At 54.1% G+C, this 21,102-nt stretch overlaps 26 non-coding genes across 26 annotated transcripts; all 26 read right to left on the bottom strand.

Annotated features, from left to right (window-relative positions):
• Nucleotides 1-208: 208 nt before the first annotated feature.
• trnaq-uug (transfer RNA glutamine (anticodon UUG)) lies at nt 209-280 on the bottom strand. The gene has a single exon. It is a non-coding gene; the product is annotated as a tRNA-Gln (tRNA).
• A 248-nt stretch (nt 281-528) lies between these two features.
• On the bottom strand, nt 529-600 carry trnaq-cug (transfer RNA glutamine (anticodon CUG)). The gene has a single exon. It is a non-coding gene; the product is annotated as a tRNA-Gln (tRNA).
• A 1,208-nt stretch (nt 601-1,808) lies between these two features.
• On the bottom strand, nt 1,809-1,880 carry trnaq-uug (transfer RNA glutamine (anticodon UUG)). Its single transcript has one exon. It is a non-coding gene; the product is annotated as a tRNA-Gln (tRNA).
• Nucleotides 1,881-2,128: 248 nt separating this feature from the next.
• trnaq-cug (transfer RNA glutamine (anticodon CUG)) lies at nt 2,129-2,200 on the bottom strand. The gene has a single exon. It is a non-coding gene; the product is annotated as a tRNA-Gln (tRNA).
• A 1,208-nt stretch (nt 2,201-3,408) lies between these two features.
• trnaq-uug (transfer RNA glutamine (anticodon UUG)) lies at nt 3,409-3,480 on the bottom strand. The gene has a single exon. It is a non-coding gene; the product is annotated as a tRNA-Gln (tRNA).
• Nucleotides 3,481-3,728: 248 nt separating this feature from the next.
• Nucleotides 3,729-3,800, bottom strand: trnaq-cug (transfer RNA glutamine (anticodon CUG)). Its single transcript has one exon. It is a non-coding gene; the product is annotated as a tRNA-Gln (tRNA).
• Nucleotides 3,801-5,007: 1,207 nt separating this feature from the next.
• Nucleotides 5,008-5,079, bottom strand: trnaq-uug (transfer RNA glutamine (anticodon UUG)). The gene has a single exon. It is a non-coding gene; the product is annotated as a tRNA-Gln (tRNA).
• Nucleotides 5,080-5,327: 248 nt separating this feature from the next.
• On the bottom strand, nt 5,328-5,399 carry trnaq-cug (transfer RNA glutamine (anticodon CUG)). The gene has a single exon. It is a non-coding gene; the product is annotated as a tRNA-Gln (tRNA).
• A 1,208-nt stretch (nt 5,400-6,607) lies between these two features.
• On the bottom strand, nt 6,608-6,679 carry trnaq-uug (transfer RNA glutamine (anticodon UUG)). Its single transcript has one exon. It is a non-coding gene; the product is annotated as a tRNA-Gln (tRNA).
• Nucleotides 6,680-6,927: 248 nt separating this feature from the next.
• Nucleotides 6,928-6,999, bottom strand: trnaq-cug (transfer RNA glutamine (anticodon CUG)). Its single transcript has one exon. It is a non-coding gene; the product is annotated as a tRNA-Gln (tRNA).
• Nucleotides 7,000-8,207: 1,208 nt separating this feature from the next.
• On the bottom strand, nt 8,208-8,279 carry trnaq-uug (transfer RNA glutamine (anticodon UUG)). The gene has a single exon. It is a non-coding gene; the product is annotated as a tRNA-Gln (tRNA).
• Nucleotides 8,280-8,527: 248 nt separating this feature from the next.
• On the bottom strand, nt 8,528-8,599 carry trnaq-cug (transfer RNA glutamine (anticodon CUG)). Its single transcript has one exon. It is a non-coding gene; the product is annotated as a tRNA-Gln (tRNA).
• A 1,208-nt stretch (nt 8,600-9,807) lies between these two features.
• trnaq-uug (transfer RNA glutamine (anticodon UUG)) lies at nt 9,808-9,879 on the bottom strand. Its single transcript has one exon. It is a non-coding gene; the product is annotated as a tRNA-Gln (tRNA).
• A 248-nt stretch (nt 9,880-10,127) lies between these two features.
• On the bottom strand, nt 10,128-10,199 carry trnaq-cug (transfer RNA glutamine (anticodon CUG)). Its single transcript has one exon. It is a non-coding gene; the product is annotated as a tRNA-Gln (tRNA).
• Nucleotides 10,200-11,406: 1,207 nt separating this feature from the next.
• trnaq-uug (transfer RNA glutamine (anticodon UUG)) lies at nt 11,407-11,478 on the bottom strand. The gene has a single exon. It is a non-coding gene; the product is annotated as a tRNA-Gln (tRNA).
• Nucleotides 11,479-11,726: 248 nt separating this feature from the next.
• Nucleotides 11,727-11,798, bottom strand: trnaq-cug (transfer RNA glutamine (anticodon CUG)). The gene has a single exon. It is a non-coding gene; the product is annotated as a tRNA-Gln (tRNA).
• A 1,208-nt stretch (nt 11,799-13,006) lies between these two features.
• On the bottom strand, nt 13,007-13,078 carry trnaq-uug (transfer RNA glutamine (anticodon UUG)). Its single transcript has one exon. It is a non-coding gene; the product is annotated as a tRNA-Gln (tRNA).
• A 248-nt stretch (nt 13,079-13,326) lies between these two features.
• trnaq-cug (transfer RNA glutamine (anticodon CUG)) lies at nt 13,327-13,398 on the bottom strand. The gene has a single exon. It is a non-coding gene; the product is annotated as a tRNA-Gln (tRNA).
• A 1,208-nt stretch (nt 13,399-14,606) lies between these two features.
• On the bottom strand, nt 14,607-14,678 carry trnaq-uug (transfer RNA glutamine (anticodon UUG)). Its single transcript has one exon. It is a non-coding gene; the product is annotated as a tRNA-Gln (tRNA).
• A 248-nt stretch (nt 14,679-14,926) lies between these two features.
• On the bottom strand, nt 14,927-14,998 carry trnaq-cug (transfer RNA glutamine (anticodon CUG)). The gene has a single exon. It is a non-coding gene; the product is annotated as a tRNA-Gln (tRNA).
• Nucleotides 14,999-16,206: 1,208 nt separating this feature from the next.
• Nucleotides 16,207-16,278, bottom strand: trnaq-uug (transfer RNA glutamine (anticodon UUG)). Its single transcript has one exon. It is a non-coding gene; the product is annotated as a tRNA-Gln (tRNA).
• A 248-nt stretch (nt 16,279-16,526) lies between these two features.
• On the bottom strand, nt 16,527-16,598 carry trnaq-cug (transfer RNA glutamine (anticodon CUG)). Its single transcript has one exon. It is a non-coding gene; the product is annotated as a tRNA-Gln (tRNA).
• Nucleotides 16,599-17,806: 1,208 nt separating this feature from the next.
• On the bottom strand, nt 17,807-17,878 carry trnaq-uug (transfer RNA glutamine (anticodon UUG)). Its single transcript has one exon. It is a non-coding gene; the product is annotated as a tRNA-Gln (tRNA).
• Nucleotides 17,879-18,126: 248 nt separating this feature from the next.
• On the bottom strand, nt 18,127-18,198 carry trnaq-cug (transfer RNA glutamine (anticodon CUG)). The gene has a single exon. It is a non-coding gene; the product is annotated as a tRNA-Gln (tRNA).
• A 1,208-nt stretch (nt 18,199-19,406) lies between these two features.
• On the bottom strand, nt 19,407-19,478 carry trnaq-uug (transfer RNA glutamine (anticodon UUG)). The gene has a single exon. It is a non-coding gene; the product is annotated as a tRNA-Gln (tRNA).
• Nucleotides 19,479-19,726: 248 nt separating this feature from the next.
• Nucleotides 19,727-19,798, bottom strand: trnaq-cug (transfer RNA glutamine (anticodon CUG)). Its single transcript has one exon. It is a non-coding gene; the product is annotated as a tRNA-Gln (tRNA).
• Nucleotides 19,799-21,102: the final 1,304 nt, after the last annotated feature.

The following is a 21,102-nucleotide window of genomic DNA, read 5'->3' as shown; positions in this document are numbered from 1 at the left end:
TCCGTGGTTCAGGAGAGAGCAAAAGCAGGCACCAGTGACGAGCTTAAGACTCCACCTCGGCATCGGGATCATTCTGCGCTCGCCGTTCTGGCAGAAATGTGACGAGATCTGACTCAAAGGTGCGAAAAGGGCGGCTCTTACAATTGGCCCGTAGGCAGATTTCACTCGCACGTCCCAATTTAAACAAGGGACGGGACGAAACGAGTCGAGGTTCCGCCGAGATTCGAACTCGGATCGCTGGATTCAAAGTCCAGAGTGCTAACCGTTACACCACGGAACCAGCAGGGCGGCCTGCTTTAGGCCAGGCCTGAGCTGTCCTGCATTCACACTTGCAGCAACGCTCTCAGAATCTGGTCTCTTGCTGCTGCGCCCGTGGCAGGGAATACTTGGGTGGTACAGGGTAGAGCAAAAGTAGCTCGCGCGCTTGACGCCGGGGAGTGTCGCAAACCAGCCCACATCCATCATGGGTGCAAGAATTTGCGAAACCGGCAGTTTTGTCAAAGACGATCGCTCACGCTGCCAGCGAAAAGGCTCCACCGAGATTTGAACTCGGATCGCTGGATTCAGAGTCCAGAGTGCTCACCATTACACCATGGAACCCCTAGATGGCAGCGCCGCCGAATCACTGCTCAAGGATGTTTGCCTCCTTCGTCAAGCGTGGAAACAGCAACGACAAGGATCACGACGGCAACTGTGGATCTGCTGATCCAGCAGCTCGTGCACTCGGTCTTGCTCAAGTGCAACCACGCTGTCACGGCCTGCTGCCCTGTAAGGCCGGTGGCCCGCGCCTCCGAAATCCACTTTGCCGAAGTTTTCGGAAGCAGCTCGGGCCGTGCCAGATCTGCCAACCTGTCCACGAAACCTAGTTTCTCAGCGGGAGCGGGGCTGCTGTTGGCCATGAGCAACTCTGAGCCGGGCTACTGCTCGCTAATCTCTCTCACTGGCAAACTTTCAAGCTGCTGGACAATCGCCTTTCCGGCATTTCACTTTGGCTTCCGCTTTCGCACCTCACAGTTTACCTTCCTGCTCAGTACAGCTGTCGGACAAGTCGCGCATCTGCACTACAGCTGCCTATTCGAACAGCGCCGCTGCTGTTTGTCTCCCTGATCGGCGGCCATGGCTGTGACGGCGCTGCGCTGAGCAATGCTTTTAAGCAAAGTGAGATCTCAGACGGATCGTGTTCAAGAGCACGTGTCCCTGGCTCTCCGGGAGTCTGTATTGTATGCACTGTTTTTTATGTCGCTGGACTGTCTTGTGTGTGCAAATGTCGTTGTTACCGTTTTGTAGTGATTGAAACTGGGATTTGAGGTTCCTGATTTCCCTGAAAACTGGTTGAATGGTAAGGCTTGGGGCCTGGCTTTGCTGCTCCTCTCCCTCGTAAAATTGCTGTTTCTCTATGTCCAGCTGTTACTGTGAATTGTTTGGGAAAGTGTGAATCGTTGAATCAAATTCAAGAAAAGAGCACCTCTCCAGCATGCGCCTCGTTCCAATTGCTGTCACCTTTTCACCAGCTGTCTGGGGAACGCAGAGAGGAGCTCCAAAAACAACACCGCTTGACGGCAGCTTGTCTCTCAATGCTGTGTCCTTCGAAGAAAACACATCCGTGGTTCAGGAGAGAGCAAAAGCAGGCACCAGTGACGAGCTTAAGACTCCACCTCGGCATCGGGATCATTCTGCGCTCGCCGTTCTGGCAGAAATGTGACGAGATCTGACTCAAAGGTGCGAAAAGGGCGGCTCTTACAATTGGCCCGTAGGCAGATTTCACTCGCACGTCCCAATTTAAACAAGGGACGGGACGAAACGAGTCGAGGTTCCGCCGAGATTCGAACTCGGGTCGCTGGATTCAAAGTCCAGAGTGCTAACCGTTACACCACGGAACCAGCAGGGCGGCCTGCTTTAGGCCAGGCCTGAGCTGTCCTGCATTCACACTTGCAGCAACGCTCTCAGAATCTGGTCTCTTGCTGCTGCGCCCGTGGCAGGGAATACTTGGGTGGTACAGGGTAGAGCAAAAGTAGCTCGCGCGCTTGACGCCGGGGAGTGTCGCAAACCAGCCCACATCCATCATGGGTGCAAGAATTTGCGAAACCGGCAGTTTTGTCAAAGACGATCGCTCACGCTGCCAGCGAAAAGGCTCCACCGAGATTTGAACTCGGATCGCTGGATTCAGAGTCCAGAGTGCTCACCATTACACCATGGAACCCCTAGATGGCAGCGCCGCCGAATCACTGCTCAAGGATGTTTGCCTCCTTCGTCAAGCGTGGAAACAGCAACGACAAGGATCACGACGGCAACTGTGGATCTGCTGATCCAGCAGCTCGTGCACTCGGTCTTGCTCAAGTGCAACCACGCTGTCACGGCCTGCTGCCCTGTAAGGCCGGTGGCCCGCGCCTCCGAAATCCACTTTGCCGAAGTTTTCGGAAGCAGCTCGGGCCGTGCCAGATCTGCCAACCTGTCCACGAAACCTAGTTTCTCAGCGGGAGCGGGGCTGCTGTTGGCCATGAGCAACTCTGAGCCGGGCTACTGCTCGCTAATCTCTCTCACTGGCAAACTTTCAAGCTGCTGGACAATCGCCTTTCCGGCATTTCACTTTGGCTTCCGCTTTCGCACCTCACAGTTTACCTTCCTGCTCAGTACAGCTGTCGGACAAGTCGCGCATCTGCACTACAGCTGCCTATTCGAACAGCGCCGCTGCTGTTTGTCTCCCTGATCGGCGGCCATGGCTGTGACGGCGCTGCGCTGAGCAATGCTTTTAAGCAAAGTGAGATCTCAGACGGATCGTGTTCAAGAGCACGTGTCCCTGGCTCTCCGGGAGTCTGTATTGTATGCACTGTTTTTTATGTCGCTGGACTGTCTTGTGTGTGCAAATGTCGTTGTTACCGTTTTGTAGTGATTGAAACTGGGATTTGAGGTTCCTGATTTCCCTGAAAACTGGTTGAATGGTAAGGCTTGGGGCCTGGCTTTGCTGCTCCTCTCCCTCGTAAAATTGCTGTTTCTCTATGTCCAGCTGTTACTGTGAATTGTTTGGGAAAGTGTGAATCGTTGAATCAAATTCAAGAAAAGAGCACCTCTCCAGCATGCGCCTCGTTCCAATTGCTGTCACCTTTTCACCAGCTGTCTGGGGAACGCAGAGAGGAGCTCCAAAAACAACACCGCTTGACGGCAGCTTGTCTCTCAATGCTGTGTCCTTCGAAGAAAACACATCCGTGGTTCAGGAGAGAGCAAAAGCAGGCACCAGTGACGAGCTTAAGACTCCACCTCGGCATCGGGATCATTCTGCGCTCGCCGTTCTGGCAGAAATGTGACGAGATCTGACTCAAAGGTGCGAAAAGGGCGGCTCTTACAATTGGCCCGTAGGCAGATTTCACTCGCACGTCCCAATTTAAACAAGGGACGGGACGAAACGAGTCGAGGTTCCGCCGAGATTCGAACTCGGATCGCTGGATTCAAAGTCCAGAGTGCTAACCGTTACACCACGGAACCAGCAGGGCGGCCTGCTTTAGGCCAGGCCTGAGCTGTCCTGCATTCACACTTGCAGCAACGCTCTCAGAATCTGGTCTCTTGCTGCTGCGCCCGTGGCAGGGAATACTTGGGTGGTACAGGGTAGAGCAAAAGTAGCTCGCGCGCTTGACGCCGGGGAGTGTCGCAAACCAGCCCACATCCATCATGGGTGCAAGAATTTGCGAAACCGGCAGTTTTGTCAAAGACGATCGCTCACGCTGCCAGCGAAAAGGCTCCACCGAGATTTGAACTCGGATCGCTGGATTCAGAGTCCAGAGTGCTCACCATTACACCATGGAACCCCTAGATGGCAGCGCCGCCGAATCACTGCTCAAGGATGTTTGCCTCCTTCGTCAAGCGTGGAAACAGCAACGACAAGGATCACGACGGCAACTGTGGATCTGCTGATCCAGCAGCTCGTGCACTCGGTCTTGCTCAAGTGCAACCACGCTGTCACGGCCTGCTGCCCTGTAAGGCCGGTGGCCCGCGCCTCCGAAATCCACTTTGCCGAAGTTTTCGGAAGCAGCTCGGGCCGTGCCAGATCTGCCAACCTGTCCACGAAACCTAGTTTCTCAGCGGGAGCGGGGCTGCTGTTGGCCATGAGCAACTCTGAGCCGGGCTACTGCTCGCTAATCTCTCTCACTGGCAAACTTTCAAGCTGCTGGACAATCGCCTTTCCGGCATTTCACTTTGGCTTCCGCTTTCGCACCTCACAGTTTACCTTCCTGCTCAGTACAGCTGTCGGACAAGTCGCGCATCTGCACTACAGCTGCCTATTCGAACAGCGCCGCTGCTGTTTGTCTCCCTGATCGGCGGCCATGGCTGTGACGGCGCTGCGCTGAGCAATGCTTTTAAGCAAAGTGAGATCTCAGACGGATCGTGTTCAAGAGCACGTGTCCCTGGCTCTCCGGGAGTCTGTATTGTATGCACTGTTTTTTATGTCGCTGGACTGTCTTGTGTGTGCAAATGTCGTTGTTACCGTTTTGTAGTGATTGAAACTGGATTTGAGGTTCCTGATTTCCCTGAAAACTGGTTGAATGGTAAGGCTTGGGGCCTGGCTTTGCTGCTCCTCTCCCTCGTAAAATTGCTGTTTCTCTATGTCCAGCTGTTACTGTGAATTGTTTGGGAAAGTGTGAATCGTTGAATCAAATTCAAGAAAAGAGCACCTCTCCAGCATGCGCCTCGTTCCAATTGCTGTCACCTTTTCACCAGCTGTCTGGGGAACGCAGAGAGGAGCTCCAAAAACAACACCGCTTGACGGCAGCTTGTCTCTCAATGCTGTGTCCTTCGAAGAAAACACATCCGTGGTTCAGGAGAGAGCAAAAGCAGGCACCAGTGACGAGCTTAAGACTCCACCTCGGCATCGGGATCATTCTGCGCTCGCCGTTCTGGCAGAAATGTGACGAGATCTGACTCAAAGGTGCGAAAAGGGCGGCTCTTACAATTGGCCCGTAGGCAGATTTCACTCGCACGTCCCAATTTAAACAAGGGACGGGACGAAACGAGTCGAGGTTCCGCCGAGATTCGAACTCGGATCGCTGGATTCAAAGTCCAGAGTGCTAACCGTTACACCACGGAACCAGCAGGGCGGCCTGCTTTAGGCCAGGCCTGAGCTGTCCTGCATTCACACTTGCAGCAACGCTCTCAGAATCTGGTCTCTTGCTGCTGCGCCCGTGGCAGGGAATACTTGGGTGGTACAGGGTAGAGCAAAAGTAGCTCGCGCGCTTGACGCCGGGGAGTGTCGCAAACCAGCCCACATCCATCATGGGTGCAAGAATTTGCGAAACCGGCAGTTTTGTCAAAGACGATCGCTCACGCTGCCAGCGAAAAGGCTCCACCGAGATTTGAACTCGGATCGCTGGATTCAGAGTCCAGAGTGCTCACCATTACACCATGGAACCCCTAGATGGCAGCGCCGCCGAATCACTGCTCAAGGATGTTTGCCTCCTTCGTCAAGCGTGGAAACAGCAACGACAAGGATCACGACGGCAACTGTGGATCTGCTGATCCAGCAGCTCGTGCACTCGGTCTTGCTCAAGTGCAACCACGCTGTCACGGCCTGCTGCCCTGTAAGGCCGGTGGCCCGCGCCTCCGAAATCCACTTTGCCGAAGTTTTCGGAAGCAGCTCGGGCCGTGCCAGATCTGCCAACCTGTCCACGAAACCTAGTTTCTCAGCGGGAGCGGGGCTGCTGTTGGCCATGAGCAACTCTGAGCCGGGCTACTGCTCGCTAATCTCTCTCACTGGCAAACTTTCAAGCTGCTGGACAATCGCCTTTCCGGCATTTCACTTTGGCTTCCGCTTTCGCACCTCACAGTTTACCTTCCTGCTCAGTACAGCTGTCGGACAAGTCGCGCATCTGCACTACAGCTGCCTAGTCGAACAGCGCCGCTGCTGTTTGTCTCCCTGATCGGCGGCCATGGCTGTGACGGCGCTGCGCTGAGCAATGCTTTTAAGCAAAGTGAGATCTCAGACGGATCGTGTTCAAGAGCACGTGTCCCTGGCTCTCCGGGAGTCTGTATTGTATGCACTGTTTTTTATGTCGCTGGACTGTCTTGTGTGTGCAAATGTCGTTGTTACCGTTTTGTAGTGATTGAAACTGGGATTTGAGGTTCCTGATTTCCCTGAAAACTGGTTGAATGGTAAGGCTTGGGGCCTGGCTTTGCTGCTCCTCTCCCTCGTAAAATTGCTGTTTCTCTATGTCCAGCTGTTACTGTGAATTGTTTGGGAAAGTGTGAATCGTTGAATCAAATTCAAGAAAAGAGCACCTCTCCAGCATGCGCCTCGTTCCAATTGCTGTCACCTTTTCACCAGCTGTCTGGGGAACGCAGAGAGGAGCTCCAAAAACAACACCGCTTGACGGCAGCTTGTCTCTCAATGCTGTGTCCTTCGAAGAAAACACATCCGTGGTTCAGGAGAGAGCAAAAGCAGGCACCAGTGACGAGCTTAAGACTCCACCTCGGCATCGGGATCATTCTGCGCTCGCCGTTCTGGCAGAAATGTGACGAGATCTGACTCAAAGGTGCGAAAAGGGCGGCTCTTACAATTGGCCCGTAGGCAGATTTCACTCGCACGTCCCAATTTAAACAAGGGACGGGACGAAACGAGTCGAGGTTCCGCCGAGATTCGAACTCGGATCGCTGGATTCAAAGTCCAGAGTGCTAACCGTTACACCACGGAACCAGCAGGGCGGCCTGCTTTAGGCCAGGCCTGAGCTGTCCTGCATTCACACTTGCAGCAACGCTCTCAGAATCTGGTCTCTTGCTGCTGCGCCCGTGGCAGGGAATACTTGGGTGGTACAGGGTAGAGCAAAAGTAGCTCGCGCGCTTGACGCCGGGGAGTGTCGCAAACCAGCCCACATCCATCATGGGTGCAAGAATTTGCGAAACCGGCAGTTTTGTCAAAGACGATCGCTCACGCTGCCAGCGAAAAGGCTCCACCGAGATTTGAACTCGGATCGCTGGATTCAGAGTCCAGAGTGCTCACCATTACACCATGGAACCCCTAGATGGCAGCGCCGCCGAATCACTGCTCAAGGATGTTTGCCTCCTTCGTCAAGCGTGGAAACAGCAACGACAAGGATCACGACGGCAACTGTGGATCTGCTGATCCAGCAGCTCGTGCACTCGGTCTTGCTCAAGTGCAACCACGCTGTCACGGCCTGCTGCCCTGTAAGGCCGGTGGCCCGCGCCTCCGAAATCCACTTTGCCGAAGTTTTCGGAAGCAGCTCGGGCCGTGCCAGATCTGCCAACCTGTCCACGAAACCTAGTTTCTCAGCGGGAGCGGGGCTGCTGTTGGCCATGAGCAACTCTGAGCCGGGCTACTGCTCGCTAATCTCTCTCACTGGCAAACTTTCAAGCTGCTGGACAATCGCCTTTCCGGCATTTCACTTTGGCTTCCGCTTTCGCACCTCACAGTTTACCTTCCTGCTCAGTACAGCTGTCGGACAAGTCGCGCATCTGCACTACAGCTGCCTATTCGAACAGCGCCGCTGCTGTTTGTCTCCCTGATCGGCGGCCATGGCTGTGACGGCGCTGCGCTGAGCAATGCTTTTAAGCAAAGTGAGATCTCAGACGGATCGTGTTCAAGAGCACGTGTCCCTGGCTCTCCGGGAGTCTGTATTGTATGCACTGTTTTTTATGTCGCTGGACTGTCTTGTGTGTGCAAATGTCGTTGTTACCGTTTTGTAGTGATTGAAACTGGGATTTGAGGTTCCTGATTTCCCTGAAAACTGGTTGAATGGTAAGGCTTGGGGCCTGGCTTTGCTGCTCCTCTCCCTCGTAAAATTGCTGTTTCTCTATGTCCAGCTGTTACTGTGAATTGTTTGGGAAAGTGTGAATCGTTGAATCAAATTCAAGAAAAGAGCACCTCTCCAGCATGCGCCTCGTTCCAATTGCTGTCACCTTTTCACCAGCTGTCTGGGGAACGCAGAGAGGAGCTCCAAAAACAACACCGCTTGACGGCAGCTTGTCTCTCAATGCTGTGTCCTTCGAAGAAAACACATCCGTGGTTCAGGAGAGAGCAAAAGCAGGCACCAGTGACGAGCTTAAGACTCCACCTCGGCATCGGGATCATTCTGCGCTCGCCGTTCTGGCAGAAATGTGACGAGATCTGACTCAAAGGTGCGAAAAGGGCGGCTCTTACAATTGGCCCGTAGGCAGATTTCACTCGCACGTCCCAATTTAAACAAGGGACGGGACGAAACGAGTCGAGGTTCCGCCGAGATTCGAACTCGGATCGCTGGATTCAAAGTCCAGAGTGCTAACCGTTACACCACGGAACCAGCAGGGCGGCCTGCTTTAGGCCAGGCCTGAGCTGTCCTGCATTCACACTTGCAGCAACGCTCTCAGAATCTGGTCTCTTGCTGCTGCGCCCGTGGCAGGGAATACTTGGGTGGTACAGGGTAGAGCAAAAGTAGCTCGCGCGCTTGACGCCGGGGAGTGTCGCAAACCAGCCCACATCCATCATGGGTGCAAGAATTTGCGAAACCGGCAGTTTTGTCAAAGACGATCGCTCACGCTGCCAGCGAAAAGGCTCCACCGAGATTTGAACTCGGATCGCTGGATTCAGAGTCCAGAGTGCTCACCATTACACCATGGAACCCCTAGATGGCAGCGCCGCCGAATCACTGCTCAAGGATGTTTGCCTCCTTCGTCAAGCGTGGAAACAGCAACGACAAGGATCACGACGGCAACTGTGGATCTGCTGATCCAGCAGCTCGTGCACTCGGTCTTGCTCAAGTGCAACCACGCTGTCACGGCCTGCTGCCCTGTAAGGCCGGTGGCCCGCGCCTCCGAAATCCACTTTGCCGAAGTTTTCGGAAGCAGCTCGGGCCGTGCCAGATCTGCCAACCTGTCCACGAAACCTAGTTTCTCAGCGGGAGCGGGGCTGCTGTTGGCCATGAGCAACTCTGAGCCGGGCTACTGCTCGCTAATCTCTCTCACTGGCAAACTTTCAAGCTGCTGGACAATCGCCTTTCCGGCATTTCACTTTGGCTTCCGCTTTCGCACCTCACAGTTTACCTTCCTGCTCAGTACAGCTGTCGGACAAGTCGCGCATCTGCACTACAGCTGCCTATTCGAACAGCGCCGCTGCTGTTTGTCTCCCTGATCGGCGGCCATGGCTGTGACGGCGCTGCGCTGAGCAATGCTTTTAAGCAAAGTGAGATCTCAGACGGATCGTGTTCAAGAGCACGTGTCCCTGGCTCTCCGGGAGTCTGTATTGTATGCACTGTTTTTTATGTCGCTGGACTGTCTTGTGTGTGCAAATGTCGTTGTTACCGTTTTGTAGTGATTGAAACTGGGATTTGAGGTTCCTGATTTCCCTGAAAACTGGTTGAATGGTAAGGCTTGGGGCCTGGCTTTGCTGCTCCTCTCCCTCGTAAAATTGCTGTTTCTCTATGTCCAGCTGTTACTGTGAATTGTTTGGGAAAGTGTGAATCGTTGAATCAAATTCAAGAAAAGAGCACCTCTCCAGCATGCGCCTCGTTCCAATTGCTGTCACCTTTTCACCAGCTGTCTGGGGAACGCAGAGAGGAGCTCCAAAAACAACACCGCTTGACGGCAGCTTGTCTCTCAATGCTGTGTCCTTCGAAGAAAACACATCCGTGGTTCAGGAGAGAGCAAAAGCAGGCACCAGTGACGAGCTTAAGACTCCACCTCGGCATCGGGATCATTCTGCGCTCGCCGTTCTGGCAGAAATGTGACGAGATCTGACTCAAAGGTGCGAAAAGGGCGGCTCTTACAATTGGCCCGTAGGCAGATTTCACTCGCACGTCCCAATTTAAACAAGGGACGGGACGAAACGAGTCGAGGTTCCGCCGAGATTCGAACTCGGATCGCTGGATTCAAAGTCCAGAGTGCTAACCGTTACACCACGGAACCAGCAGGGCGGCCTGCTTTAGGCCAGGCCTGAGCTGTCCTGCATTCACACTTGCAGCAACGCTCTCAGAATCTGGTCTCTTGCTGCTGCGCCCGTGGCAGGGAATACTTGGGTGGTACAGGGTAGAGCAAAAGTAGCTCGCGCGCTTGACGCCGGGGAGTGTCGCAAACCAGCCCACATCCATCATGGGTGCAAGAATTTGCGAAACCGGCAGTTTTGTCAAAGACGATCGCTCACGCTGCCAGCGAAAAGGCTCCACCGAGATTTGAACTCGGATCGCTGGATTCAGAGTCCAGAGTGCTCACCATTACACCATGGAACCCCTAGATGGCAGCGCCGCCGAATCACTGCTCAAGGATGTTTGCCTCCTTCGTCAAGCGTGGAAACAGCAACGACAAGGATCACGACGGCAACTGTGGATCTGCTGATCCAGCAGCTCGTGCACTCGGTCTTGCTCAAGTGCAACCACGCTGTCACGGCCTGCTGCCCTGTAAGGCCGGTGGCCCGCGCCTCCGAAATCCACTTTGCCGAAGTTTTCGGAAGCAGCTCGGGCCGTGCCAGATCTGCCAACCTGTCCACGAAACCTAGTTTCTCAGCGGGAGCGGGGCTGCTGTTGGCCATGAGCAACTCTGAGCCGGCTACTGCTCGCTAATCTCTCTCACTGGCAAACTTTCAAGCTGCTGGACAATCGCCTTTCCGGCATTTCACTTTGGCTTCCGCTTTCGCACCTCACAGTTTACCTTCCTGCTCAGTACAGCTGTCGGACAAGTCGCGCATCTGCACTACAGCTGCCTATTCGAACAGCGCCGCTGCTGTTTGTCTCCCTGATCGGCGGCCATGGCTGTGACGGCGCTGCGCTGAGCAATGCTTTTAAGCAAAGTGAGATCTCAGACGGATCGTGTTCAAGAGCACGTGTCCCTGGCTCTCCGGGAGTCTGTATTGTATGCACTGTTTTTTATGTCGCTGGACTGTCTTGTGTGTGCAAATGTCGTTGTTACCGTTTTGTAGTGATTGAAACTGGGATTTGAGGTTCCTGATTTCCCTGAAAACTGGTTGAATGGTAAGGCTTGGGGCCTGGCTTTGCTGCTCCTCTCCCTCGTAAAATTGCTGTTTCTCTATGTCCAGCTGTTACTGTGAATTGTTTGGGAAAGTGTGAATCGTTGAATCAAATTCAAGAAAAGAGCACCTCTCCAGCATGCGCCTCGTTCCAATTGCTGTCACCTTTTCACCAGCTGTCTGGGGAACGCAGAGAGGAGCTCCAAAAACAACACCGCTTGACGGCAGCTTGTCTCTCAATGCTGTGTCCTTCGAAGAAAACACATCCGTGGTTCAGGAGAGAGCAAAAGCAGGCACCAGTGACGAGCTTAAGACTCCACCTCGGCATCGGGATCATTCTGCGCTCGCCGTTCTGGCAGAAATGTGACGAGATCTGACTCAAAGGTGCGAAAAGGGCGGCTCTTACAATTGGCCCGTAGGCAGATTTCACTCGCACGTCCCAATTTAAACAAGGGACGGGACGAAACGAGTCGAGGTTCCGCCGAGATTCGAACTCGGATCGCTGGATTCAAAGTCCAGAGTGCTAACCGTTACACCACGGAACCAGCAGGGCGGCCTGCTTTAGGCCAGGCCTGAGCTGTCCTGCATTCACACTTGCAGCAACGCTCTCAGAATCTGGTCTCTTGCTGCTGCGCCCGTGGCAGGGAATACTTGGGTGGTACAGGGTAGAGCAAAAGTAGCTCGCGCGCTTGACGCCGGGGAGTGTCGCAAACCAGCCCACATCCATCATGGGTGCAAGAATTTGCGAAACCGGCAGTTTTGTCAAAGACGATCGCTCACGCTGCCAGCGAAAAGGCTCCACCGAGATTTGAACTCGGATCGCTGGATTCAGAGTCCAGAGTGCTCACCATTACACCATGGAACCCCTAGATGGCAGCGCCGCCGAATCACTGCTCAAGGATGTTTGCCTCCTTCGTCAAGCGTGGAAACAGCAACGACAAGGATCACGACGGCAACTGTGGATCTGCTGATCCAGCAGCTCGTGCACTCGGTCTTGCTCAAGTGCAACCACGCTGTCACGGCCTGCTGCCCTGTAAGGCCGGTGGCCCGCGCCTCCGAAATCCACTTTGCCGAAGTTTTCGGAAGCAGCTCGGGCCGTGCCAGATCTGCCAACCTGTCCACGAAACCTAGTTTCTCAGCGGGAGCGGGGCTGCTGTTGGCCATGAGCAACTCTGAGCCGGGCTACTGCTCGCTAATCTCTCTCACTGGCAAACTTTCAAGCTGCTGGACAATCGCCTTTCCGGCATTTCACTTTGGCTTCCGCTTTCGCACCTCACAGTTTACCTTCCTGCTCAGTACAGCTGTCGGACAAGTCGCGCATCTGCACTACAGCTGCCTATTCGAACAGCGCCGCTGCTGTTTGTCTCCCTGATCGGCGGCCATGGCTGTGACGGCGCTGCGCTGAGCAATGCTTTTAAGCAAAGTGAGATCTCAGACGGATCGTGTTCAAGAGCACGTGTCCCTGGCTCTCCGGGAGTCTGTATTGTATGCACTGTTTTTTATGTCGCTGGACTGTCTTGTGTGTGCAAATGTCGTTGTTACCGTTTTGTAGTGATTGAAACTGGGATTTGAGGTTCCTGATTTCCCTGAAAACTGGTTGAATGGTAAGGCTTGGGGCCTGGCTTTGCTGCTCCTCTCCCTCGTAAAATTGCTGTTTCTCTATGTCCAGCTGTTACTGTGAATTGTTTGGGAAAGTGTGAATCGTTGAATCAAATTCAAGAAAAGAGCACCTCTCCAGCATGCGCCTCGTTCCAATTGCTGTCACCTTTTCACCAGCTGTCTGGGGAACGCAGAGAGGAGCTCCAAAAACAACACCGCTTGACGGCAGCTTGTCTCTCAATGCTGTGTCCTTCGAAGAAAACACATCCGTGGTTCAGGAGAGAGCAAAAGCAGGCACCAGTGACGAGCTTAAGACTCCACCTCGGCATCGGGATCATTCTGCGCTCGCCGTTCTGGCAGAAATGTGACGAGATCTGACTCAAAGGTGCGAAAAGGGCGGCTCTTACAATTGGCCCGTAGGCAGATTTCACTCGCACGTCCCAATTTAAACAAGGGACGGGACGAAACGAGTCGAGGTTCCGCCGAGATTCGAACTCGGATCGCTGGATTCAAAGTCCAGAGTGCTAACCGTTACACCACGGAACCAGCAGGGCGGCCTGCTTTAGGCCAGGCCTGAGCTGTCCTGCATTCACACTTGCAGCAACGCTCTCAGAATCTGGTCTCTTGCTGCTGCGCCCGTGGCAGGGAATACTTGGGTGGTACAGGGTAGAGCAAAAGTAGCTCGCGCGCTTGACGCCGGGGAGTGTCGCAAACCAGCCCACATCCATCATGGGTGCAAGAATTTGCGAAACCGGCAGTTTTGTCAAAGACGATCGCTCACGCTGCCAGCGAAAAGGCTCCACCGAGATTTGAACTCGGATCGCTGGATTCAGAGTCCAGAGTGCTCACCATTACACCATGGAACCCCTAGATGGCAGCGCCGCCGAATCACTGCTCAAGGATGTTTGCCTCCTTCGTCAAGCGTGGAAACAGCAACGACAAGGATCACGACGGCAACTGTGGATCTGCTGATCCAGCAGCTCGTGCACTCGGTCTTGCTCAAGTGCAACCACGCTGTCACGGCCTGCTGCCCTGTAAGGCCGGTGGCCCGCGCCTCCGAAATCCACTTTGCCGAAGTTTTCGGAAGCAGCTCGGGCCGTGCCAGATCTGCCAACCTGTCCACGAAACCTAGTTTCTCAGCGGGAGCGGGGCTGCTGTTGGCCATGAGCAACTCTGAGCCGGGCTACTGCTCGCTAATCTCTCTCACTGGCAAACTTTCAAGCTGCTGGACAATCGCCTTTCCGGCATTTCACTTTGGCTTCCGCTTTCGCACCTCACAGTTTACCTTCCTGCTCAGTACAGCTGTCGGACAAGTCGCGCATCTGCACTACAGCTGCCTATTCGAACAGCGCCGCTGCTGTTTGTCTCCCTGATCGGCGGCCATGGCTGTGACGGCGCTGCGCTGAGCAATGCTTTTAAGCAAAGTGAGATCTCAGACGGATCGTGTTCAAGAGCACGTGTCCCTGGCTCTCCGGGAGTCTGTATTGTATGCACTGTTTTTTATGTCGCTGGACTGTCTTGTGTGTGCAAATGTCGTTGTTACCGTTTTGTAGTGATTGAAACTGGGATTTGAGGTTCCTGATTTCCCTGAAAACTGGTTGAATGGTAAGGCTTGGGGCCTGGCTTTGCTGCTCCTCTCCCTCGTAAAATTGCTGTTTCTCTATGTCCAGCTGTTACTGTGAATTGTTTGGGAAAGTGTGAATCGTTGAATCAAATTCAAGAAAAGAGCACCTCTCCAGCATGCGCCTCGTTCCAATTGCTGTCACCTTTTCACCAGCTGTCTGGGGAACGCAGAGAGGAGCTCCAAAAACAACACCGCTTGACGGCAGCTTGTCTCTCAATGCTGTGTCCTTCGAAGAAAACACATCCGTGGTTCAGGAGAGAGCAAAAGCAGGCACCAGTGACGAGCTTAAGACTCCACCTCGGCATCGGGATCATTCTGCGCTCGCCGTTCTGGCAGAAATGTGACGAGATCTGACTCAAAGGTGCGAAAAGGGCGGCTCTTACAATTGGCCCGTAGGCAGATTTCACTCGCACGTCCCAATTTAAACAAGGGACGGGACGAAACGAGTCGAGGTTCCGCCGAGATTCGAACTCGGATCGCTGGATTCAAAGTCCAGAGTGCTAACCGTTACACCACGGAACCAGCAGGGCGGCCTGCTTTAGGCCAGGCCTGAGCTGTCCTGCATTCACACTTGCAGCAACGCTCTCAGAATCTGGTCTCTTGCTGCTGCGCCCGTGGCAGGGAATACTTGGGTGGTACAGGGTAGAGCAAAAGTAGCTCGCGCGCTTGACGCCGGGGAGTGTCGCAAACCAGCCCACATCCATCATGGGTGCAAGAATTTGCGAAACCGGCAGTTTTGTCAAAGACGATCGCTCACGCTGCCAGCGAAAAGGCTCCACCGAGATTTGAACTCGGATCGCTGGATTCAGAGTCCAGAGTGCTCACCATTACACCATGGAACCCCTAGATGGCAGCGCCGCCGAATCACTGCTCAAGGATGTTTGCCTCCTTCGTCAAGCGTGGAAACAGCAACGACAAGGATCACGACGGCAACTGTGGATCTGCTGATCCAGCAGCTCGTGCACTCGGTCTTGCTCAAGTGCAACCACGCTGTCACGGCCTGCTGCCCTGTAAGGCCGGTGGCCCGCGCCTCCGAAATCCACTTTGCCGAAGTTTTCGGAAGCAGCTCGGGCCGTGCCAGATCTGCCAACCTGTCCACGAAACCTAGTTTCTCAGCGGGAGCGGGGCTGCTGTTGGCCATGAGCAACTCTGAGCCGGGCTACTGCTCGCTAATCTCTCTCACTGGCAAACTTTCAAGCTGCTGGACAATCGCCTTTCCGGCATTTCACTTTGGCTTCCGCTTTCGCACCTCACAGTTTACCTTCCTGCTCAGTACAGCTGTCGGACAAGTCGCGCATCTGCACTACAGCTGCCTATTCGAACAGCGCCGCTGCTGTTTGTCTCCCTGATCGGCGGCCATGGCTGTGACGGCGCTGCGCTGAGCAATGCTTTTAAGCAAAGTGAGATCTCAGACGGATCGTGTTCAAGAGCACGTGTCCCTGGCTCTCCGGGAGTCTGTATTGTATGCACTGTTTTTTATGTCGCTGGACTGTCTTGTGTGTGCAAATGTCGTTGTTACCGTTTTGTAGTGATTGAAACTGGGATTTGAGGTTCCTGATTTCCCTGAAAACTGGTTGAATGGTAAGGCTTGGGGCCTGGCTTTGCTGCTCCTCTCCCTCGTAAAATTGCTGTTTCTCTATGTCCAGCTGTTACTGTGAATTGTTTGGGAAAGTGTGAATCGTTGAATCAAATTCAAGAAAAGAGCACCTCTCCAGCATGCGCCTCGTTCCAATTGCTGTCACCTTTTCACCAGCTGTCTGGGGAACGCAGAGAGGAGCTCCAAAAACAACACCGCTTGACGGCAGCTTGTCTCTCAATGCTGTGTCCTTCGAAGAAAACACATCCGTGGTTCAGGAGAGAGCAAAAGCAGGCACCAGTGACGAGCTTAAGACTCCACCTCGGCATCGGGATCATTCTGCGCTCGCCGTTCTGGCAGAAATGTGACGAGATCTGACTCAAAGGTGCGAAAAGGGCGGCTCTTACAATTGGCCCGTAGGCAGATTTCACTCGCACGTCCCAATTTAAACAAGGGACGGGACGAAACGAGTCGAGGTTCCGCCGAGATTCGAACTCGGATCGCTGGATTCAAAGTCCAGAGTGCTAACCGTTACACCACGGAACCAGCAGGGCGGCCTGCTTTAGGCCAGGCCTGAGCTGTCCTGCATTCACACTTGCAGCAACGCTCTCAGAATCTGGTCTCTTGCTGCTGCGCCCGTGGCAGGGAATACTTGGGTGGTACAGGGTAGAGCAAAAGTAGCTCGCGCGCTTGACGCCGGGGAGTGTCGCAAACCAGCCCACATCCATCATGGGTGCAAGAATTTGCGAAACCGGCAGTTTTGTCAAAGACGATCGCTCACGCTGCCAGCGAAAAGGCTCCACCGAGATTTGAACTCGGATCGCTGGATTCAGAGTCCAGAGTGCTCACCATTACACCATGGAACCCCTAGATGGCAGCGCCGCCGAATCACTGCTCAAGGATGTTTGCCTCCTTCGTCAAGCGTGGAAACAGCAACGACAAGGATCACGACGGCAACTGTGGATCTGCTGATCCAGCAGCTCGTGCACTCGGTCTTGCTCAAGTGCAACCACGCTGTCACGGCCTGCTGCCCTGTAAGGCCGGTGGCCCGCGCCTCCGAAATCCACTTTGCCGAAGTTTTCGGAAGCAGCTCGGGCCGTGCCAGATCTGCCAACCTGTCCACGAAACCTAGTTTCTCAGCGGGAGCGGGGCTGCTGTTGGCCATGAGCAACTCTGAGCCGGGCTACTGCTCGCTAATCTCTCTCACTGGCAAACTTTCAAGCTGCTGGACAATCGCCTTTCCGGCATTTCACTTTGGCTTCCGCTTTCGCACCTCACAGTTTACCTTCCTGCTCAGTACAGCTGTCGGACAAGTCGCGCATCTGCACTACAGCTGCCTATTCGAACAGCGCCGCTGCTGTTTGTCTCCCTGATCGGCGGCCATGGCTGTGACGGCGCTGCGCTGAGCAATGCTTTTAAGCAAAGTGAGATCTCAGACGGATCGTGTTCAAGAGCACGTGTCCCTGGCTCTCCGGGAGTCTGTATTGTATGCACTGTTTTTTATGTCGCTGGACTGTCTTGTGTGTGCAAATGTCGTTGTTACCGTTTTGTAGTGATTGAAACTGGGATTTGAGGTTCCTGATTTCCCTGAAAACTGGTTGAATGGTAAGGCTTGGGGCCTGGCTTTGCTGCTCCTCTCCCTCGTAAAATTGCTGTTTCTCTATGTCCAGCTGTTACTGTGAATTGTTTGGGAAAGTGTGAATCGTTGAATCAAATTCAAGAAAAGAGCACCTCTCCAGCATGCGCCTCGTTCCAATTGCTGTCACCTTTTCACCAGCTGTCTGGGGAACGCAGAGAGGAGCTCCAAAAACAACACCGCTTGACGGCAGCTTGTCTCTCAATGCTGTGTCCTTCGAAGAAAACACATCCGTGGTTCAGGAGAGAGCAAAAGCAGGCACCAGTGACGAGCTTAAGACTCCACCTCGGCATCGGGATCATTCTGCGCTCGCCGTTCTGGCAGAAATGTGACGAGATCTGACTCAAAGGTGCGAAAAGGGCGGCTCTTACAATTGGCCCGTAGGCAGATTTCACTCGCACGTCCCAATTTAAACAAGGGACGGGACGAAACGAGTCGAGGTTCCGCCGAGATTCGAACTCGGATCGCTGGATTCAAAGTCCAGAGTGCTAACCGTTACACCACGGAACCAGCAGGGCGGCCTGCTTTAGGCCAGGCCTGAGCTGTCCTGCATTCACACTTGCAGCAACGCTCTCAGAATCTGGTCTCTTGCTGCTGCGCCCGTGGCAGGGAATACTTGGGTGGTACAGGGTAGAGCAAAAGTAGCTCGCGCGCTTGACGCCGGGGAGTGTCGCAAACCAGCCCACATCCATCATGGGTGCAAGAATTTGCGAAACCGGCAGTTTTGTCAAAGACGATCGCTCACGCTGCCAGCGAAAAGGCTCCACCGAGATTTGAACTCGGATCGCTGGATTCAGAGTCCAGAGTGCTCACCATTACACCATGGAACCCCTAGATGGCAGCGCCGCCGAATCACTGCTCAAGGATGTTTGCCTCCTTCGTCAAGCGTGGAAACAGCAACGACAAGGATCACGACGGCAACTGTGGATCTGCTGATCCAGCAGCTCGTGCACTCGGTCTTGCTCAAGTGCAACCACGCTGTCACGGCCTGCTGCCCTGTAAGGCCGGTGGCCCGCGCCTCCGAAATCCACTTTGCCGAAGTTTTCGGAAGCAGCTCGGGCCGTGCCAGATCTGCCAACCTGTCCACGAAACCTAGTTTCTCAGCGGGAGCGGGGCTGCTGTTGGCCATGAGCAACTCTGAGCCGGGCTACTGCTCGCTAATCTCTCTCACTGGCAAACTTTCAAGCTGCTGGACAATCGCCTTTCCGGCATTTCACTTTGGCTTCCGCTTTCGCACCTCACAGTTTACCTTCCTGCTCAGTACAGCTGTCGGACAAGTCGCGCATCTGCACTACAGCTGCCTAGTCGAACAGCGCCGCTGCTGTTTGTCTCCCTGATCGGCGGCCATGGCTGTGACGGCGCTGCGCTGAGCAATGCTTTTAAGCAAAGTGAGATCTCAGACGGATCGTGTTCAAGAGCACGTGTCCCTGGCTCTCCGGGAGTCTGTATTGTATGCACTGTTTTTTATGTCGCTGGACTGTCTTGTGTGTGCAAATGTCGTTGTTACCGTTTTGTAGTGATTGAAACTGGGATTTGAGGTTCCTGATTTCCCTGAAAACTGGTTGAATGGTAAGGCTTGGGGCCTGGCTTTGCTGCTCCTCTCCCTCGTAAAATTGCTGTTTCTCTATGTCCAGCTGTTACTGTGAATTGTTTGGGAAAGTGTGAATCGTTGAATCAAATTCAAGAAAAGAGCACCTCTCCAGCATGCGCCTCGTTCCAATTGCTGTCACCTTTTCACCAGCTGTCTGGGGAACGCAGAGAGGAGCTCCAAAAACAACACCGCTTGACGGCAGCTTGTCTCTCAATGCTGTGTCCTTCGAAGAAAACACATCCGTGGTTCAGGAGAGAGCAAAAGCAGGCACCAGTGACGAGCTTAAGACTCCACCTCGGCATCGGGATCATTCTGCGCTCGCCGTTCTGGCAGAAATGTGACGAGATCTGACTCAAAGGTGCGAAAAGGGCGGCTCTTACAATTGGCCCGTAGGCAGATTTCACTCGCACGTCCCAATTTAAACAAGGGACGGGACGAAACGAGTCGAGGTTCCGCCGAGATTCGAACTCGGATCGCTGGATTCAAAGTCCAGAGTGCTAACCGTTACACCACGGAACCAGCAGGGCGGCCTGCTTTAGGCCAGGCCTGAGCTGTCCTGCATTCACACTTGCAGCAACGCTCTCAGAATCTGGTCTCTTGCTGCTGCGCCCGTGGCAGGGAATACTTGGGTGGTACAGGGTAGAGCAAAAGTAGCTCGCGCGCTTGACGCCGGGGAGTGTCGCAAACCAGCCCACATCCATCATGGGTGCAAGAATTTGCGAAACCGGCAGTTTTGTCAAAGACGATCGCTCACGCTGCCAGCGAAAAGGCTCCACCGAGATTTGAACTCGGATCGCTGGATTCAGAGTCCAGAGTGCTCACCATTACACCATGGAACCCCTAGATGGCAGCGCCGCCGAATCACTGCTCAAGGATGTTTGCCTCCTTCGTCAAGCGTGGAAACAGCAACGACAAGGATCACGACGGCAACTGTGGATCTGCTGATCCAGCAGCTCGTGCACTCGGTCTTGCTCAAGTGCAACCACGCTGTCACGGCCTGCTGCCCTGTAAGGCCGGTGGCCCGCGCCTCCGAAATCCACTTTGCCGAAGTTTTCGGAAGCAGCTCGGGCCGTGCCAGATCTGCCAACCTGTCCACGAAACCTAGTTTCTCAGCGGGAGCGGGGCTGCTGTTGGCCATGAGCAACTCTGAGCCGGGCTACTGCTCGCTAATCTCTCTCACTGGCAAACTTTCAAGCTGCTGGACAATCGCCTTTCCGGCATTTCACTTTGGCTTCCGCTTCGCACCTCACAGTTTACCTCCTGCTCAGTACAGCTGTCGGACAAGTCGCGCATCTGCACTACAGCTGCCTATTCGAACAGCGCCGCTGCTGTTTGTCTCCCTGATCGGCGCCATGGCTGTGACGGCGCTGCGCTGAGCAATGCTTTTAAGCAAAGTGAGATCTCAGACGGATCGTGTTCAAGAGCACGTGTCCCTGGCTCTCCGGGAGTCTGTATTGTATGCACTGTTTTTTATGTCGCTGGACTGTCTTGTGTGTGCAAATGTCGTTGTTACCGTTTTGTAGTGATTGAAACTGGGATTTGAGGTTCCTGATTTCCCTGAAAACTGGTTGAATGGTAAGGCTTGGGCCTGGCTTTGCTGCTCCTCTCCCTCGTAAATTGCTGTTTCTCTATGTCCAGCTGTTACTGTGAATTGTTTGGGAAAGTGTGAATCGTTGAATCAAATTCAAGAAAAGAGCACCTCTCCAGCATGCGCCTCGTTCCAATTGCTGTCACCTTTTCACCAGCTGTCTGGGGAACGCAGAGAGGAGCTCCAAAAACAACACCGCTTGACGGCAGCTTGTCTCTCATGCGGTGTCCTTCGAAGAAAACACATCCGTGGTTCAGGAGAGAGCAAAAGCAGGCACCAGTGACGAGCTTAAGAGACTCCACTCGGCATCGGGATCATTCTGCGCTCGCCGTTCTGGCAGAATGTGACGAGATCTGACTCAAAGGTGCGAAAAGGGCGGCTCTTACAATTGGCCCGTAGGCAGATTTCACTCGCACGTCCCCATTTAAACAAGGACGGGACGAAACGAGTCGAGGTTCCGCCGAGATTCGAACTCGGATCGCTGGTTCAAAGTCCAGAGTGCTAACCGTTACACCACGGAACCAGCAGGGCGGCCTGCTTTAGGCCAGGCCTGAG

This window comes from Hemiscyllium ocellatum, chromosome 44, assembly GCF_020745735.1.
Source record: "Hemiscyllium ocellatum isolate sHemOce1 chromosome 44, sHemOce1.pat.X.cur, whole genome shotgun sequence".
Lineage (NCBI taxonomy): Eukaryota > Metazoa > Chordata > Chondrichthyes > Orectolobiformes > Hemiscylliidae > Hemiscyllium > Hemiscyllium ocellatum.
This window is presented reverse-complemented; position numbering and strand designations above follow the sequence as displayed.